Genomic DNA, 18,866 nt, shown 5'->3' on the forward strand with positions numbered 1-18,866 from the left:
ACCCCAAACAACCCCCCCAAAAAAACCACAATAGGGTTTGTAGATTGGAGGTCATCTTGATTTATTTCCAAAACTTTATAGGCAGTGCTGGGGTTCAAGGTCAGGTTCTCTAACTCTACACTAAATGATTATACTAAGGAATTCTGCAGGAAGGCATTTTAGTTATAGGTAATTTGAAGCAATCTCAAGAAGGTGTGAGAGTTCATTTCATATGAAGAAGGGTACAGAGGAGAATAGAATAGCTTGGCTGAAGTATCAACCATGTAGTTGGGAATAACATGAGATAAAGAAGAAAAAAATAGAGTATCAATATATTGCAGAAAACTCAAGTGCCAAACAAAGGAAATTCACTTTTACCTATCAGGCAGTTGGGAGTCATTGAAGAAATTTGAGCTTTTTGAGCCTTACCATACATAGTAGTGGAAATCTTAGTGGATTTGGGGTTCAGACTCATGGCTTGGCCACTGTGATCTTGGGCAAGTCACTTTTCATCTGTGGGTCTCAGTTTTCTTAGCTTACTGGCTTCTGAGGGTCCTTTCTAGGTTTAGCTCTTTGATGCTAAAAATCTGTGAAACTCTGTTCTAGATCTATGTATAAGAACATTCTAGAGGTGATCTACTGGATGGATCAGAGGAGAAAAATTGTTTGAGGCAGGTATGACAATAGTCTACATATTTGCTACTAAGTGCCATTACTGGGATGGCAATGAACAATGAAAAGAAAGTTTCAAATAGAGTTTTATGATGGATAGGACTTAGTAACTGGACATGAGAAATGAGGACACATTGGATGCATTTATCCTGTGGAAACATTCTAAACCAATGTACATGACATGGGTAACTTGTGCACATGCTCCCATTTCTTTGGACTGTATACTAAATCTGAGTCCATTTCTGTGATGTCAGGGACATTTTAAGCCTTACTATATCTTCTGTAATCAAATTACATCCTCATCAAAATTTGGAGAACTTAGTTGTTCACTGGTGCCATTGGTATATGAGTGAAGTCATTTTATCTTTTTTTTTGTTTGTGAGGCAGTTGGGGTTAAGTGACTTGCCCAGGGTCACACAGCTAGTAAGTGTTAAGTGTCTGAGGCCGGATTTGAACTCAGGTCCTCCTGACTCCAGGGCCGGTGCTCTATCTACTGCACCACCTAGCTGCCCCTCATTCTATCATATTTTAACTTTTTCCTCTCAGGCTTTCTTAGACTTCTGAAAAATTTCATTATTTTGTATTTTCAAGTATAATTAGAGATTGCATAGTTAGCAGTCACATTATGTGCATTTTATTAGAATGAGGTGCTGGTGATATGGGAACCAAGAAAAGCCTATAAAATTTTAAGAAATTTGCTTTTCTTGTTTTTTCTTTCTTTTTTTGCAAACAAATGGCCAAAAAATGGTATCAATAGAAGTCTAGGTTTTTAAATACCTTCTGTTGTTTTTCTTGCTTTTCATTATCTAGCAAACAAATGATTTTTTTTAACGTATAAGGTATTTTATTTTTTCCGTTACATGTAAAGATAGTTCTCAACTTTTGTTTATACAAGTTTTTCTCCCTCCCTCCCCCCTCCCCTAGACAGCAGGTAATCTGATATAGGTTATATCTATATATCTCTATACATATAGATATAGATATAGATATATACACACACATATATATATATATATACACATAATAACATTCAAACAAATGATTTTTAAAAGTGTATCAATAGAAATCTGGTTTTAAAATATCTCTGTGTCTGTGCACACCCCTCAGTTTATGTTTAAAACAAAATCCTAAAATATACTCAAAAAAGCCCCTGAGTTTACTTGTCAGTGTTTATATCTTTTGGGGGAAATGGGGTTGGGTGTTAACTTTGAAATCACATTAGTGTCTGGAATTCCATTATATATCACATTATTTTTTCTCATGTTTATACGGGTGATGGACCAGCAAAACATCTTAAGTACTATATTTTAAATCCATTTCTCCCTCACTGTTTGGGGAGGATTAGAAGGTAACCCCACAGAAAGAGATTCCCTAGCTATTGTTTCCTTCTGCTAAAACATGAATATAAAGAGTAACTTCACCTTTTTATTTGCTTACAGGGTAGAATTCAAACTTTTTTTATTCCTGGAAGTTAAAGAAAAGGAAGGTCATTTTAGTGCTTTACTGATAAAGGTAAGATTACACCTATTCTTAAAGAGTGAAGAAGGTTTGTTTTATATGCTTTTTTTTTTTTTACTAGCTAGTGTTTTGTGATATGTCAAAGTGAACTTGGTGATAACTTATTTTATACAATGAGTGGAATGTGTAATTGTTCCTTTAGTTTATCAGCACGTCCATGTGAGATAAGAAAATGGAAGTAAATCAACATGACAAAGTGGTTGTCAATTTGTTACATAATTAGAAAGCAAGCCATGCCTTTCATTTGACATATTGGCTTTCACAGCTAACCTATTCAACGAACATTTATGTACTTAATGCCTTTTGCCAAATATAGCCTTGTTGCTGATATCATCAAGATAACATTGTCTCAGAAAATACAACCTAGGTTAAAAAAAAAAGCAACCTTAAATTTAATCCATTAATCTAATTAGCTATATAACCTTGGGAAAGTCACTTAAATTCTCATTTTCCACATCTGTGCAATGCTTGGTTGGAATAGATCACAGGACCATCGAGCCAGAATGGAAAGACATCCAGATGGAGATCATTAAGTCCAACTGCCTCATTTTACAGATGAAGAAACTGAGAGAACTTCAGTGACTTGTCCAGGGTCACATGTGTAGTCAGTGGCAGAGCCAGGGTTCAAATGTAGGTTCTTTGAGTCTAAATCCAGAATATTTTCAATGGTCCCCATTGCTTCCCAGTACTCTTTGTGGTAACTGATGTTTTTTTTCTTTAAAACTTTGGTTAGAGTATGGGAAATACAGGGGGTGGTTATAAGGGAGTTATATAACAGAATCCTTGATAATGTAATGCCATTCCACAGCTTTATTTCTTTTCTCATACATGTAATGCCTGTTTAGCACTTAATTGTGCTGTTACTTCTTGTGTTACTCCCTATGGGGCATCTCTAACTGTGGTGTCATCTTGCTTATTGACTATCATGAGTGATCTAAAATACCTCTACATTCAATATAGAAAACAATTATTGATGGAAATGAGATTAAAAAATAAGATTCTTGAGGCAAAAATCAGTTAAATGCAAACCAATTGTTTTTGAACTATACTTAGAATCACATGTATTTTTCTCCACCCGAAATCTCACAGAATATAAATCTAAAAAGTTCCATTTGGTGTCTTTTGGAGTTCATTCTTCTTTCAGCATCAAATTTTTACTCATGGGGCAGCTAGGTGGTACAGTGGATAGAGCACCAGCCCTGGAGTCAGGAGTACCTGAGTTCAAATCTGGCCTCAGACACTTGACACTTACTGGCTGTGTGACACCGGGCAAGTCACTTAACCCCAATTGCCTCACCAAAAAAAAAAAAAAAAAAGTTTTACTCATTATGTTTTCACTGCTCACTAAGATATTGTCACTCGTTTTTAAAGTGAATTCTTTATTTTCTTTTGAGTATTTTTTTTTGGACTACCACTTGTTGCCTCTTTTGCTTTATACTAATTGCTATTAATGCCTTTCTATCATAGATGAGACTGATGTTATTAATTGCTCATTTTGAGTCATCTCCAAATTATCATTTTTAAATCTATTTTAAATCTACTTAGTCTCCAGAGCCTGATTTTCTTCCCCTGTAATAAATAACATTATTCACAAGGACTTCTTTCTTCCTTTTTCCTCTACGTAATCATAGCACAGTCCATAGTACAGATTTTCTTATGACCGTGTTATTTTAGGGCAGTTAGGTGGCACAGTGTAGAGAGCTAGGCCCTGGAGTCAGGAAGACTTATCTTTGTGGGTTCAAGTCTGTCCTTAGACACTTCCCTGGGCAAATCACTTAATGCTGTTTGCCTCAGTTTCCTCATCTGTAAAATGAAGTGGAGAAGGAAATGGCAAATCACTCCCATATCTTTGCCAAGAAAACCCCAAATGGCTTCATGGAGTCAGACATAACTGAAAAAGAACTAAGCAACATATATTTTTACTTTCTTTTTGTAGTTATCTTGACATTATGGTGATTTCCTTCAGTGTAAAAAAAATCCAAATTCAGAAGACTCAGCTGGCAGAGCGCCTAGTGGTGTGGCCGCATTAGCTCAGCTTATTTGAAGAGCCATGGGAAAACAGAAAACAAGAGACGAAAAAAGAAACAGACTTGAAGTCATAGTTTTTTGGGGTGGGGATAAGGCAGCTAGCAGTTGGCATCAGCCAGTGGGCTCTGGTCACTTCTACTGTTGCTCTTCCACTGTTGATAGTGATCCTTGTCTTGTTCAATACTATGGAAGAGAGAGCACTTCCATTTACTTGAGCATATTCAGTTTCAACTCAGCAAGCAATTTAAAAAAAGGCTTTTTTATCGTTGTGTAATAATCATTATGTGTTTTGATAGGGAATGGTCAAGATACTCACACTCTGAACTGAGGTGGGGAGAGGCCCTGAGCACCTACAGCATGCATTTTTGGAAAGAGGCTCAACATACTAGCACATGAATTGGCAGTGGGCAGGGCATAATTTAGATGCTCTAAGGACTGGCCTCATTGGCTCATTTCCCCCATTTTACTTGAGTAAGCTATAGGTCACTTGAATAGAAAAAGAAATAAGGTACTCGGGAAACATCATGAAGTGTGCATAGTGACACAAAATAGTAGTGATAGGGGAGGTAAAATATCTAGACATATTCTGGATCTATCTGTTTGTCTTTCTCTGTGTTCTCTTTCTATCACTTGTCTCTCTCTGTATCACTTTATCTCTCTGCATCTGTCTCTATCTCCCCCTATCTCTGTCAACCTCTCCCTTTTCTTCTCCACCCCCCACCCAAGTGACAATTTCATTGTTGAAAAGGTCAAAGAACCAACAGGATGAAATGTATTCTAGCTGACAAGGAGGAGGGAAGGAAAGGGAATGCTTATTTATTAAGTACTTACTACATGCTGGTTCTGTCATAGGAGCTTTACAAATCTTACTTCATTTGATCCTGAGAGAAAGGAGGAACAATTGACTTGTGAGCAAGTGAATGCTCTATCTCAGTTTGCAGCAGTGAAAAAGAGGAAAGCCAGACATGGGTCTCACATGTACCCTCGATCTTGGGAGAGCAAAGAGAAGAAGGAAAAGTATGATCATATGGACTAAATTCTAAATGGAAAGTCAGCCCAAGAGGGCTCTTTGGGATGAAATTCTGAAGACCCCAAAGGACACAATTATGATCCTGAGAAAAAGGAATGGCTGCCTAAAGAAATAAATGTGAATACACATGGAATCCAACTTTGCTTTTAAAAGTATAAAAATGGGGCAGCTAGGTGGCGCAGTGGATAGAGCACTGGCCCTGGAGTCAGGAGTACCTGAGTTCAAATTTGGCCTCAGACACTTAACACTTAATAGCTGTGTGACCCTGAGCAAGTCACTTAACCCCAATTGCCTCACTAAAAAAAAAAAGTATAAAAACAAGGGAAGTAATGTAGGGTGAATATACACATACATACATACATATATACACATACATCTATTTATATACATACATATGTGTGTGTGTATACACACACACACACAAATAAATAGCTCAAGAAAAGTGACAGGAATTTTAAAGTTCAAACTGAGCTGACATTGATGAAGAAATCTAAAAGCATAAGAACCTTTTCCCCCATATACACACGTGTATATATATATATATACACATATGTATATATGTGCATATGTTTGTATCTGGGTGTATGTGCTGAGGAAGGTGGAGGATGAAAGATAGCACTGGATCACTGCTCAGCAGAAATAAGATAACAAAATAGCAGAATGAAGTTAGTGACACTCGGTTATAATTTTGTTTGTTTTTCCTCTGCCAAGAAAAAAAAACACCCCAACACTCTTTGGACTGGAGAGGACAGAAGAAATATAGTTGATAGGGAGTTAATGCTCAAGATAATGAGATAGTAATGAAGAATCTAACAGTTTCCTTGTTCAGATAATCTATATATTTTGGTACTGAAAGAGCAGCTGTTCCTTATGATTGCTAAAGTACTGTGAAACTAATTATTAGTGATGATTTTGGGGAATGGCAAAAGTACCACAGTATTAGGGATGGACAGATATACCTGTTTTCAAAAACAAAATAGATACTGTAAACTATAGGCCAATGATAAGGCTCTGATACTCTAGATATATAGGGTGTTAACCTGGAAATTAAGGAAACAATCAATATAGGAGAAATAAGGTCTTTAATTGGGGGAGAGGAACTAAAGCTCAAGGTATCGCAAAACAAGAAGCTAGGAATACCCAAAGATGGAAACTGAGTACAGGGTTTTTAGGGGGTAACAGAACAAAGGGAACCAAAAGACTGCTCCAGAGTCAGGTACAGAAACTACTAACTACTTAATGTAAATGAACCTTTAACAAAAGAAAACATAGAATTGCTCCAGAAAGTATAGATTGTACTTAACTCTAAATTGAGTAGAGTAAGGTGGGGGATCTTTTTGCTTGGGGGAAGGTCCCTAAGTCCATCAAGAGTCTGGAATTGACAAAGACAAGTTAGCCCCAGGCAATTCACCTGCCTGGGTAGGGGGACTGGGTGGGGATCAGTTCTCAGTACATTTGTAGTTATCAAGGGGAACTAATTCTCATTCTCTCTCTCTCTCTCTCTCTCTCTCTCTCTCTCTCTCTCTCTCTCTCTCTCTCTCTCTCTCTCTCTCTCTCTCTCTCCCCCCTTTCATCCATATATCTGTCTGTCTATCTATCTATCTATCCATCTCCAGGATATAACCAAAGAAATTGTAAAAGAAGAATTATACACTACAAATAACCATATGAAAGTTTGCTGCTCCAAATCAAAATGCATAAAACAATCCTGAAGTTTTGAGTCATGCTTATTAAATTGGCAACCATGACAGAAGATGGGAATAATAAATGATGAAGGAGTTAGAAAGAGGTAGACTATTACACATCTTATGCAGTTGTGAATTGGTCCAATCACAATGGAAAGCAATTCGAAATGTTATCAGAAATAGAAGAGCAGTGTCTTACCAAAGTGTACTAACATCCTTTTTTTCTTCTTCAAAGAAAGTCTCCTTAACATTTAAAAAGGAAGACCTGACTAAAACTAGAGATAAAGTCATATATCTGTTTTATATACTTGATGCTGCATGCTGCATTGCTTACACTTCAGAGAGCCAAATTTAAATGCAGCAATCTGATCTGATGCACTTCTGTAGAAAAGAAGCCCTATAATTATTCCTTAACTTGTAAAATGAAAGAAAATAGAACAATCCATTGTTGGATATTTATCCTCTTTGCCAGGAGACTCAAACATAGTAAGCAGGCTGATTTCAAGGGAAAGTGTACTCAGGAGGAAAAGGCCACCTCAGTAGCCATTCAGTGAGCTCCTAACAGATACCTTTAAAATCTGACTTTGAAGGAGGCTTTTGAAGAAATTGTTTATCATAGGGTCTCACGTAAGTTGCATCATTGTATAAATAAACTTGCCTGATGGAAAAAAATAAACATTATATCTGGTAACAGGATTATCACTGGATATACACTTGCGGTTGAAAGCTTTAAGGTTACATTAAAGTTGAAAGTTGTTTGGAAAATCTCATCTCCTCCAGCTGTGGGATATCAAATAGACACTCTGGGATATAGTAACTTCACAATTTTCATTTCAAGGGTAATTTTACAAAAACATGAACCTCTTTTCTTTCTTTCTTTTTTTAAAACAAATTTTCTGTTCTGTTCTCTGGTTATTTATGATACTTTTGGGAATATATTTGCAGAAAAATAGGTATTGGAGCATAGTGAGGGAAATTCTGGAGAATCATTGGATGTGGGTTTGAATGCCTTCTCTGCCACCACTCCCTGGATGACCTTAGGCAAGTCACTCTGGGGCTCAGTTTCCTAAGCTGTAACATGTTGAAGTAAATGGGTTGAAATGGACAATTACCTAACTCAATCATTCCATATGCCTTTGTGGGGATCCCATGGCCAGGGTAGCTATTCTCTCTATCAGTGCAGACCCACAAACACCTTTGCTATCAACATTCTGTGTAGGTTCTCCTGAAAATCTCCCTGATGTGCCAGATGCTTTCTTGGAGATTTTAATGAATTTCTTCGGAATATTGTACCAACAACACTAAAATGTTCTTCCCTGATTAACTGCATTTATAGAAATACCAGCTCTTAGCAGAGGATGAAGGGGAGTATGGGCCCTTATTTTATGTGATACAAATATTTAAAAAATTTTTTATTTTAAAAAGATTTCCCCCCAATTACATGTAAAAACAATTTAAACTATGCGATATATTTAGATTGGAAATTTGATTGATGGGATGGCATGGTGTTTTAGGAGTATTTTGAAGGTTAGATAAAGCATCTTTGGCATCTTGGGATGATCGTTTCCTATTTTTCTCCTTTAGGTAGAGAATCTCATTCTCAATCTATTATAATCCAACCTGACTAGTATTTTCTTTACCAATTCCTCTGTACAAGGTATACCATATGTACTATGGCTCAGGATAGACAAGGAACCTGAGATTGCATTTATAGGAACCTTTATCAGTGCATGGTCAGCATTTCCCTTTCAACTTATAGTTTTGAAAAGTTGTGTAGAGCACGAAGAGGTTAAGGGATTTACCCACGGTCACATAGCCAGCACATATCAGAGGAAGTATCTGAATCCCGGTCTTCCTGGGTCTATGGTCAGCTCCCTATCCACCTTGCCACACTCTCATGCCAGAAATATAAAGACAAATTGAAGAACAATCCTTTTCTTCAAGGAGCCTATATTCTATTGAGGGCATATTTGTTATATAATATATTATAACATGCTAGATAATATGTGAGGTATGTAAAATAAAATTTGAGGAAGCAGAAAACATTAAAACCTAGTAAGCTCAAGAAAGGTTTCTTTTAAGAAGTATCAGGGGCGGGGCAGCTAGGTGGCGCAGTGGATAGAGCACCGGCCCTGGATTCAGGAGGACCTGAGTTCAAATCCGGCCTCAGACCCTTGACACTTAGTAGCTGTGTGACCTTGGGCAAGTCACTTAACCCCAATTGCCTCACCAAAATTTAAAAAAAAAAAAAAGAAGTATCAGGGGCACGGGTGGCTAGGTGGTGCAGTGGATAAAGCACAGGCCCTGGATTCAGAAGTACCGGAGTTCAAATCCAGCCTCAGACACTTGACACTTACTAGCTGTGTGACCCTGGCCAAGTCACTTAACCCACATTGCCGTGCAAAAAAGAAAAAGAAGAAGAAGAAGTAATAGGGGCTAGGGATTCTAAGAGATGCAGGTGAGGAAGGAGTATATTGCAGACATCTTTTGAAAAGACAGAGGTGGGGCAGCTAGGTGGTGCAGTGGATAAAGCACTGGCTCTGGATTCAGGAGGACCTGAGTTCAAATGTAGACACTTGACACTTACTAGTTGTGTGACCCTGGGCAAGTCATTTAACCCTCATTGCCCCACCAAAAAAAAAATTAAAAAGAGGCAGAAAATGGAATGCCAAAGTTTAGGGAGTAGTTAATAGGCCAGTTAAACTGAAATGTAGAGTGTGAAGGGAATTGATTGTTGTTATTGTTTGACCTTTGTTCTTGAAGAGGACCAATGACACCAGGAGGTTATGTCTTTAACTGTAGGTGAATTGGAGTTATGCAAGGCAGGGGTGTGCAAAGTCTCACTCTCCCCTCCACAGTCATTTGAGTCCAGTGGCAAGGATGATTGGCAATAGCCCTCAATATGGAATACGCCAGAATGGATGAACAGTAGTGAAAAGTTTTCATGCAGAGTTAAAGAATTTATATTTTATTCCATAGGCAATAAGGGACTATTGAAGATTCTTGAACACAGAAATGTCATGGTCAGAGCTGTGGTTTAGGGAGATGATTTTTTTTTAAATTAATAAAGTTTTTTATTTTTTTTCTGTTACATGTAAAGATAGTTCTCAACCTTTGTTTATACAAGCTTTACAATTTCAGATTTTTCTCCCTCCCTCCCCTCCCTCCCCCCCCTCCCCTAGACAGCAGGTAATCTGATATAGGTTTTATATATATACACACACACACACACACACACACACACACACACACACACACACACACACACATAATAACATTAATCCTATTTCTGCATTAGTCATGTTATAAGAGAAAAAAAACAGAGCAATGATGGAAAACCTTAAAAAAAAACAACAGCATCAAAAACAAAAGAAATAATATGGTTCATTTAGCATCTATACTCGGCAGTTCTTTTTTTTTTTTTTCTTGGATTTGGAGATCCTCTTCTATCATGAGTTCCCTGGAACTCTTCTGTGCCATTGCATTGGTGAGAAGAATATAGTCCATCACAGTAGATCAACACTCAATGTGTACAATGTTCTTCTAGTTCTGCTCATCTCACTCATCATCAGCCCACGCAAGACCCTCCAGGTTTCTCTGAACTCCTCCTGCTCATCGTTTCTTATTGCACAATAGTATTCCATTGTATTCATATACCACAACTTGTCCAGCCATTCCCCAATTGATGGGCACCCTAGGGAGATGATTTTGATAGTTGTGTGGAAGATGGATTAGCAAGGGGAGAGAGGGAAAGTCCTGTTTGCAGTCTTTTGCAATGGACCAAGTGAGATGTGTGGAAGATCTGAGCTAGGGTGGTGGCCATGTAAATGGAAAGAAGAGGAAGAGAAGTATGAGATGTTGCAAAAGCTGAATCAATAAGACATGTCATCTGATTGGATATGGAGATGGGGGAGAAGGAAGTCAAGGATGACTCTGGGGAATGATTCAGTGAACCTGATAGCAGTATGCTCAATAGAAAGAGGGAAATTTGGAGGAGAGTTGGGTTCGTAGCAGAAGATAATAAGCTTTGCTTTGGGCAAGATGGGGTTGAGAAGTAGATGGTACATTCAGTTAGAGATGTCTGGCAGGCATTTGGTGAGAGACTAGAGCTCAGGTTCGAGACTAGTGATTGATTTCTAGATATGGTTGTCATCTTCATAGAAATGAAAATCGAACCATTGGAAAGTGATGAGTTCACTGAGAAAGGGTATAGAGAAAGAGGGGAAAAGGACCCATGGGGGATAGCGATGTATGAGTGTCCTAATTAGTCAGATAGATAAGAGAGCTAGTCAGTGTTATGGAGATTTGGAGAGGAGAGAATAGAAACAGAGGCAACCTCAGAGGCATTCTAGTCTAGGCCAGGGCTTCTTAAACTTTCCACTTAAGACCCCTATTTGCCCGAGGGATTTTTCCTTGTCCCCAGGTACATAGGTAGATAAAATACATAACCTTTTACTGTTGCTACATTTTTCATGACCCCCACATTTAGTTACACAACACACAGCCTAAGAAGCATTGGTCTAGGCCATACTCAAATAAAAATCCTCTTTGTCTATATACCCGACAAAAACTGTCCTTGTATAACGTATAATGAGAATGAAGGAAGGAAACAATCATTTGTTATTTATTTTATTATCATTATTTATTTAATTATTATTTATTAAGCACCTAATTATGTATCTTATTTATGTGCTTTTATTTCCCCCATTTTACAGTTAAGGAAACCGAGGCAGACAAAGATTAAGCGATTCACTGAGTCCTAAAGCTCATGTCTGTGGCTGGATTTGAACTCAGCTTTTTCTTACTCTAAGTCCAGCATTCTATCAAAATGCTTCCTGGGGGCAGCTAGGAGGCGCAGTGGATAAAGCACTGGCCCTGGATTCAGGAGGACCTGAGTTTAAATCCAGCCTCAGACACTTGACACTTACTAGCTGTGTGACCCTGGGCAAGTCACTTAACCCCCATTGCCCCGAAAAAAAAAATGCTTCCTGAGGCACTCCATTCTAGTTTTGGATCAAATTGTTCAGAAGTTTTTCCTTATATCAAGCCTAACTTTGTGCATCTTCAGCTTCCAACAAATTCTTCTAATTCTGCCTCAGGTGCTAAACACAAATCTTACCCCTCTTCCATATGAATACTCTTCATATACTTGAAGTCAGTTGTTATATCTACTATTGTGTCATTTTTTCTTCAGGCTAACCTTAGTTCCTTCAATCTATTCCTCCAATAGTATGATCCTGAGCCCCTTCCCCATCCCTGGCCACCTTTTGGACATGTTCTGGCTTATAAATGTCTTTCTTAAAATGTGACCCAGAAATAAACAGGCTACTATAGCTGTTCAGACCAGGTCCCCATGAGGCAGGTCTATATCTCTCCTAGTTCTAGAGGGAGGAGAAGGGAATAAACATCTACTATGGTTCAAGCACTGTGCTAAACACTTTACAAGCATTATTTCATTTGATCCTCATGTGAGGTGGGTGTTATTATTTCCTCTATTTTTCACAGCTGAGAAAATGGAGAAAAGATTAAGTGACTTGAACTCGGGTCTTTCTGAGTCCAGTCACCTAGCTGTCTCTAGACTAAACATGATTCTCTTCTTTTTCTTTTAAGGCAGTTGGGGTTAAGTGATTTGCCCAGGGTCACACAGCTAGTAAGTGTCAATTGTCTGAGACCGAATTTGAACTCAGGTCCTCCTGACTCCAGGGCCAGTGCTCTATCCACTCATGATTCTCTTCTTAATGTAGCATGAGATTTCATTACTTAATTGGCTGCCCTACCACACTATCCACTCACATTGAGTTTGTAGTCCCCTAAAACATGCACATATTTTTCAGACGATCTTCTCTTTAGCCATACCCGTTTCCCTAGCTTTTATTTGTGAATTTAACAAAAGTCAACAAACTTTTATTCAGCACCTATAATGTGCCAGGGACCTTGTTAAGAATTGGGAAAGTGGTATAAACATTTTTCTGAACATTGGAGAGATGTTTGATTTTTTCTGCTCACCCACCCCCTTCCATCTATTAGCAAATGATTTCAAATAGATGCGTATGTGATACATTTGCTAGCCAACGAGAAACATGAAAAGCAATCCCCACACAAGCCTTAGGTATCCTAGCAAGATTTATTGAAGGGAAAACTAATCTAGAGCCAAGGGCCAGAAACATCAGATGCTGAGATTCTTTCAGGTGTTTCTAGGAAGTTTGTGTTTTGCTCTTAAGTCTATGGATTGAGTTTCACGCCAACTATCTGTTCATGCAATATTAGCATTTTCACACTAATTGTTGAAACACAATAGCAGAAATCTAGCTTCTAAGATTTGGGTTCATATATAGAATAAGGGCAGCTAGGTGTACCAGGGATAGAGCACCAGGCCCCTGGAGTCAGTTCAAATCTGACCTCAGACACTTGCTAGCTGTGTGACTCTGGGTAAGTCACTTAAACCTCTTTGCCTCAGTCTCCTCATCTCTAGAATGAACTGGAGAAGGAAATGGCAAACCACTCCAGTATCTTTGCCAAGAAAACCCTAAATCGGGTCATGAAGTCAGATACGACTGAAACAACCGAACAACAAACAAAAATAAAATCTCTGAAATGTTGTTGGTAACATTATTTATGCATGTGTATGCATGATGTATATATGTATGCATGCATGTATTACACATACACACCTTTCCCATAAATTTGTGCTGTGGAAACTGAAGATTTGGGTTCATTGTGGAGCCAAGGAATGGAGAAAAAGATGCATGTGCAGGTAGCAAGGGAGAGGGGATAGGAAGTGAGTCTGTCTTAGCTTTCCAGTCTTCTCACACCTTACTCTCCTCTGTGTACCCTAGTGATTTAGTGAAACTGGCCTCCTTGCTCTTCTTGCATACTCCACTCCATCTCCCTACAAAGGATGTTTCCCCTGGCTGCACTCCATGCCAGGAATGCTCTCCCTCCTAAGCTCAAGTACCACTTTCTTCAGGAAGCCTCTCCCCGTCTTCCTTAATCTTAGTGACTTCCCTCAACCCATAAGCCATCCTGTATGCATCTTGTTTGTTCATAATTGTTTGCATGTTGAACTTGGGTCCTCTTGACTCCAGGGCCAGTGCTCTATCCACTGTGCCACCTAGCTGCCCTTGTCTTATCTTGCTACTAGACTTCCATGAAGACTGGAACCCTGTTATTTATATTATGCAAAGCACTGAGGTGTGAGCACTGGAAAATATAGCTATAGGGCACTGAACCATCTGCTTATGCTACAAATGAAAAAACTGAGACCCAGAGAAGTTATGGGACTTGTTCAAGGAAATTAGAAACCAAGTCTTTGTGCAGTTTGTTTTCTTTCTTCCTTCCTTCCTTTCTTTTCTCTCTCTCTCTCTCTTTTTCTCTCCCTCCCTCCCTTCCTTCCTCCCTTCCTTCCTTCCTTGCAGGGCAATGAGGGTTAAGTGACTTGCCCAGGGTCACACAGCTAGTGTCAAGTGTCTGAGGCCAGATTTGAACTCAGGTCCTCCTGAATCCAGGGCCAGTGCTTTATCCACTGCGCCACCTAGCTGCCCCCATGTGCAGTGTTCTTTCAAGTAGATTGTTAAGTCTTCTCTTTCTTATACAGTAGCATAGGAAAAACAAGAAAATGATATCTTCCTCTCCCATTACCCCTCTAGATATCTCAGTGCTTAAGAGTGTCTGGGAATATGTTCTTTTTTTAATCTTAAAAATATAAAAAATAATTTAGATCATACAGTTTAGAGTTCAAAAGGGTCTTTGAGGTGATCTATCAAATGCCTTATTTTACTTGGAAACTCAAGGTCATGATATTAAGTGACTTCCCAAGGTCACACAGGTTATGAGGGACAGAACTGACATTTGAGTCCAGGTCCTCACCTAGAAATCTTCCTACTTCATTATGCTGCCTTTTATGGTGAGAGAATTTCTTAGAGCTCTTATTTAACTTATTATTTAACTTGTTTAACCCCCACCCAGTATTTTCTGGAGGCTGCCAAAAAGGCCCTCAAACTTCTATGAGCTATATGGAGACAGGCCTGGGAAGCCCACATCTATTCTCAAATTCACTTTAATTGCCATGCAAATATCATCAGCTAGGAACAAAAATTTAAGGAAGGCCCTCGGCTTTCTTGGTCCCAATTCATGCTCCTTTCATGTCTGTGTTTCAGTAAAAACTCCCCTGCCCCCCTTCTCCCCACACCCACCCACACCAAGTTTGGCTTTTGTCTTGCTCCATTTGAACCATTTAATTAAATACACAGTACCTTTGTGTGAGTGTTCTAGCTAAGCTGTAGACATGTGTCATTTGTAAGATTCCATTAGAATATGTAGTACCTAAGATCATACCAGAAAGACAAGACATTTGGAAAGTTATGTACATTTTATAAAAGTTTTCCATTGGGGATGATGAAATGAATCAGCTAATGAATAAATCAATCAGTGATTGAGTAAAGGACTTAGAATCAGAAGGCCTGGTTCAGTCTCTTATTGCCCACTCTTCTTACTTAGTTTTCCTGTGCAGCTAAACTTCTGTGCCTTAGTTTCCTGACGTGTAAATTGGCCGTACTATCTATACTTCCTACTTCACAGGTTTATAAGGAGGTAAGTACTTTATAGATTATCGAACACAATAGAGATGTGAATTGTAACCTTGGCAGATCTTTGAAGTACATCGTTATTATTCCACTCCTTCCGCAAGGACACCCTAAGAATTCTCCAAATACTACTATACCCTCTGCAAGTACATCCACATAGCGGATAATAATTGTTGGTTGCTTTCTCAGGGCAGCTCTCGCGGTTCCTTGCCCAGAACCGCTTCCACCCCCAAGTTTTAAATATAAAATTTTGCTCTATTAGGAGAGATTACCTCCTTTCCTGAGATCTTTTGGGCAGGTAAGTAACTAAAGTTCATTGAAGCAGGTTGGAGAGAGGGCTGCATTGGGGGCAGCTAGATGGCGCACTGGTTAAAGCACCAGCCCTGGAGTCAGGAGTACCTGAGTTCAAATGCGGCCTCAGACACTTGACACTAGCTGTGTGACCCTGGGCAAGTCACTTAACCCCCATTGCCTTAAAAAATAACCCAAATGGAGAGAGGGCTGCATTAAACTGAATTTTTCTCTTAAGCAGGTAGGTAGTGGAGGTTCCCAGGGACCAACATATAGAGGACTGAGAAACACTTCGCCAAAAATGCACGTGACTCAATAGCTTTCGTGAAAATCCTTAGCCAAGGTGTTCTCCTGCGCCTCAGCCCCAGAGACACTTCTTCATTCTGCTCAGCCGAGACCGGTGCCGTCCTGAAAACAATAGAGAGGCTTTAATCGTCCTTTGTAGGCACCTAGACCTGGATCTTCCCCAACAGTGCTTCTTGCTGCCGCTGCTCCTGCTCTTGCGGCGTGCCTTGCATCCCAGAGAAACTTAATTATCCCAATAATGTTAGGGTTCCGAAATTGCAGAAACCGGAGAAGTAACCACAGTTTTCTTGCTTGTAACAGATGGTTAGTGTTTAAATGCAGGCCCTGAATCCCATTTACTCTGTAACTTTTAGTTATCTCTGCCTCCCCCCCCCCCTTCCCTCTCTCCCCCTGGAGCAAGGGAATGAGTAAGATGATGGGGGGGGGGGGACGGGGAATGAAAATAGAAGCTGATTAGAGTTTTTTTCATAAACTAGTTAATCACAGTCACGTGACAGGCTGGGGGTGGGGTGGGGTTTCGTCCTGCCACCAAGCCTGGAGGGAGAGAGGGAGGGAGGGAAAGGGTGGCTGTTGAAATGTGCCCTGTGTTGGAAGCCTGCAAGTGAGCGAGCGAACGATCGAGCTTTGCCGTGTGGTAAGTCAGTCCTGCGGCTTATTTGCTGCCCTAATGAATGGAGCCATTCCAGCCCTGCCAAGCCTGCAGCTAATGCGGTCAAGGGATTTATTATGAAATGTACCAAGCTTTGGCATGGAGCTAATTGCATATAACAAGAAGCGTGCTAGAAACTCGGTCCTGAGAAGTGACACATGCACAAAGTCTCCTCTTCCTGATGGTGCTGAATGAGGGTCTGTGTAAGGGAATGTCTGCGTGTCTGCACTCATTGCTAATGAGCTACTCACTCCCCGTGCTTAGCTCTGGGATACTTGTTAAAAGAAATGCAGGGGTTCCTCCCCTCCTATTTTATGAATAATTTATAACTCAGGGAGGAATGATTTTCAAATTAAAACAATGCTGATTCTAGATGATTTTGTGGGGTTTATGCCAGGGTACTATCTGCACTTACTATATAAGAAGTTTAGATTAGGTGGAAATAATTGTGTTTTTAAATATAACTAAGAAGTTTGACTTGATAATGCACCCTAAATAGTTCCTTATAATCAATACAATCATTAGGTAATAAAGATAGCATTATGAAATGGTAAGATGGCTAGATTTAGAGCTGAGCACCTGGGTTCAGAAGACACCCCTTCTTGGTCCTGATGATCTTGGACAAGTCATGTAAGCATTCTCAGACTCACTTTCTTCATCTACAAAATGAAGGGGTTGGACTAGGCAGCTGCTCAGCCACTATTCAATCTCAGCACTAAATATATAATCTTAAGAATATTATGTATAGTCAGGCTTATCTCTTTGCACATTCTTTGATTAAAGGGATGAAATACAAATATTAAAAAGAAGGTAAAAACTGCATCTGTAGGGCAGCTAGGTGGCACAGTGGATAAAGCACTGGCCCTGGATTCAGGAGGACCTGAGTTCAAATTGGCCTCAGACACTTGACACTTTACTAGCTGTGTGACCCTGGGCAAGTCACTTAACCCTCATTGCCCCACAAAACAAAAACCAAAAAATACCTTTTTGATTATGTATTACTTAATTTAAAAAAGACTTATTTAGCACCTTAAATGTGTAAGACAATACAAGGGAATGTGGAAGACTCCCCCCCCCCCCATACCCCTGAAAAAGGAAAAGATTTAGTTTCTGCCTTTCTTGCTTCTACAGTTTAATAAAGTATCTGGAACACATCCTTTTATCAGATTTGGAGCCATATTCTTTTTTCTTTTTGCGGGGTAGTGGGGGTTAAGTGACTTACCCAGGGTCACACAGCTAGTAAGTGTCAAATGTCTGAGGCTGGATTTGAATCCAAGGCCAGTGCTCTATCCACTGCGCCACCTAGCTGCCCCTATATTCTTTTTATTTTAAAATTATTTCTTTCTTTTGCTTTTTGCCACATTTTATTCTAGATGCATTTCTCTTCCTCCTCTCCCCAGAAAGACATCCCTTATAACAAAACTTAAGGAAGAGAAGAAAAAAAGCAGTTCAGTATTCAAGCGAGCCTGTCAGTATCTACATTTACATAGACCTCCCCCCTCCAATCATCCCCCCATGAGGGAGGGAAGGAGGAAAGTGGGGAGGGAGGTGCATGTTCTCATTTTTTTTTTATTTGGGCATTATAAGCAGAGTGTTCTATTCTGTTTTGTTGTTATTTTTATCATTTGGAGAGGCAGCAGGATAAATCTGGGAAGGCCCAGGTTCCAAGCCTGGCCTGTAACAAGTCCTGGGCAAATAACTAACCTCTCAGTGCATTAGGTAACCTTCTAAGTCAATAAACTGTAAACAAAGTGCTGACATTTGCATTGGCATCATAAGTTTTCTCTCCTAGACATTGCTTATATGGATGAAATTGTAGAACTGGTCCCTGTTCTATCCTGATCTTTCCATTGACATTGTGGTCATTATGCATATTGATTAGGTCTTCACCTTCATTCTGTCTCATTTCATAGATGTGCACATATGGGAACTCTTCATAGACATTGTTGTATATGGTACAGTGTGATAAAATAATGGGATTTGGCCGATGCAGACAACATTTAAAATAAAAAAAAAAAAGATAACCATTAATTAATGCCAGTGATCTTGGACAAGTTTCTCTTTCGTTGCTTCATTCTGTATTCATTCCTCATCTGTAAATTGTATAGTATTTTTTTTTTTTGGAG

General features: G+C 39.3%; 1 protein-coding gene across 1 annotated transcript in view; it reads left to right on the top strand.

The window, feature by feature from the left end:
* The first annotated feature begins 2,123 nt into the window (after nucleotides 1-2,123).
* BMPR1B (bone morphogenetic protein receptor type 1B) overlaps nucleotides 2,124-18,866 on the top strand; it is a 389,785-nt gene continuing 373,042 nt past the window's right edge. Inside the window, exon 1 of the mRNA XM_043972746.1 lies at nucleotides 2,124-2,163. The gene's annotated coding sequence lies outside the window, so the exon portion shown is untranslated. The remainder of the gene's footprint in view (nucleotides 2,164-18,866) is intronic.

This window comes from Dromiciops gliroides, chromosome 6, assembly GCF_019393635.1.
Source record: "Dromiciops gliroides isolate mDroGli1 chromosome 6, mDroGli1.pri, whole genome shotgun sequence".
Lineage (NCBI taxonomy): Eukaryota > Metazoa > Chordata > Mammalia > Microbiotheria > Microbiotheriidae > Dromiciops > Dromiciops gliroides.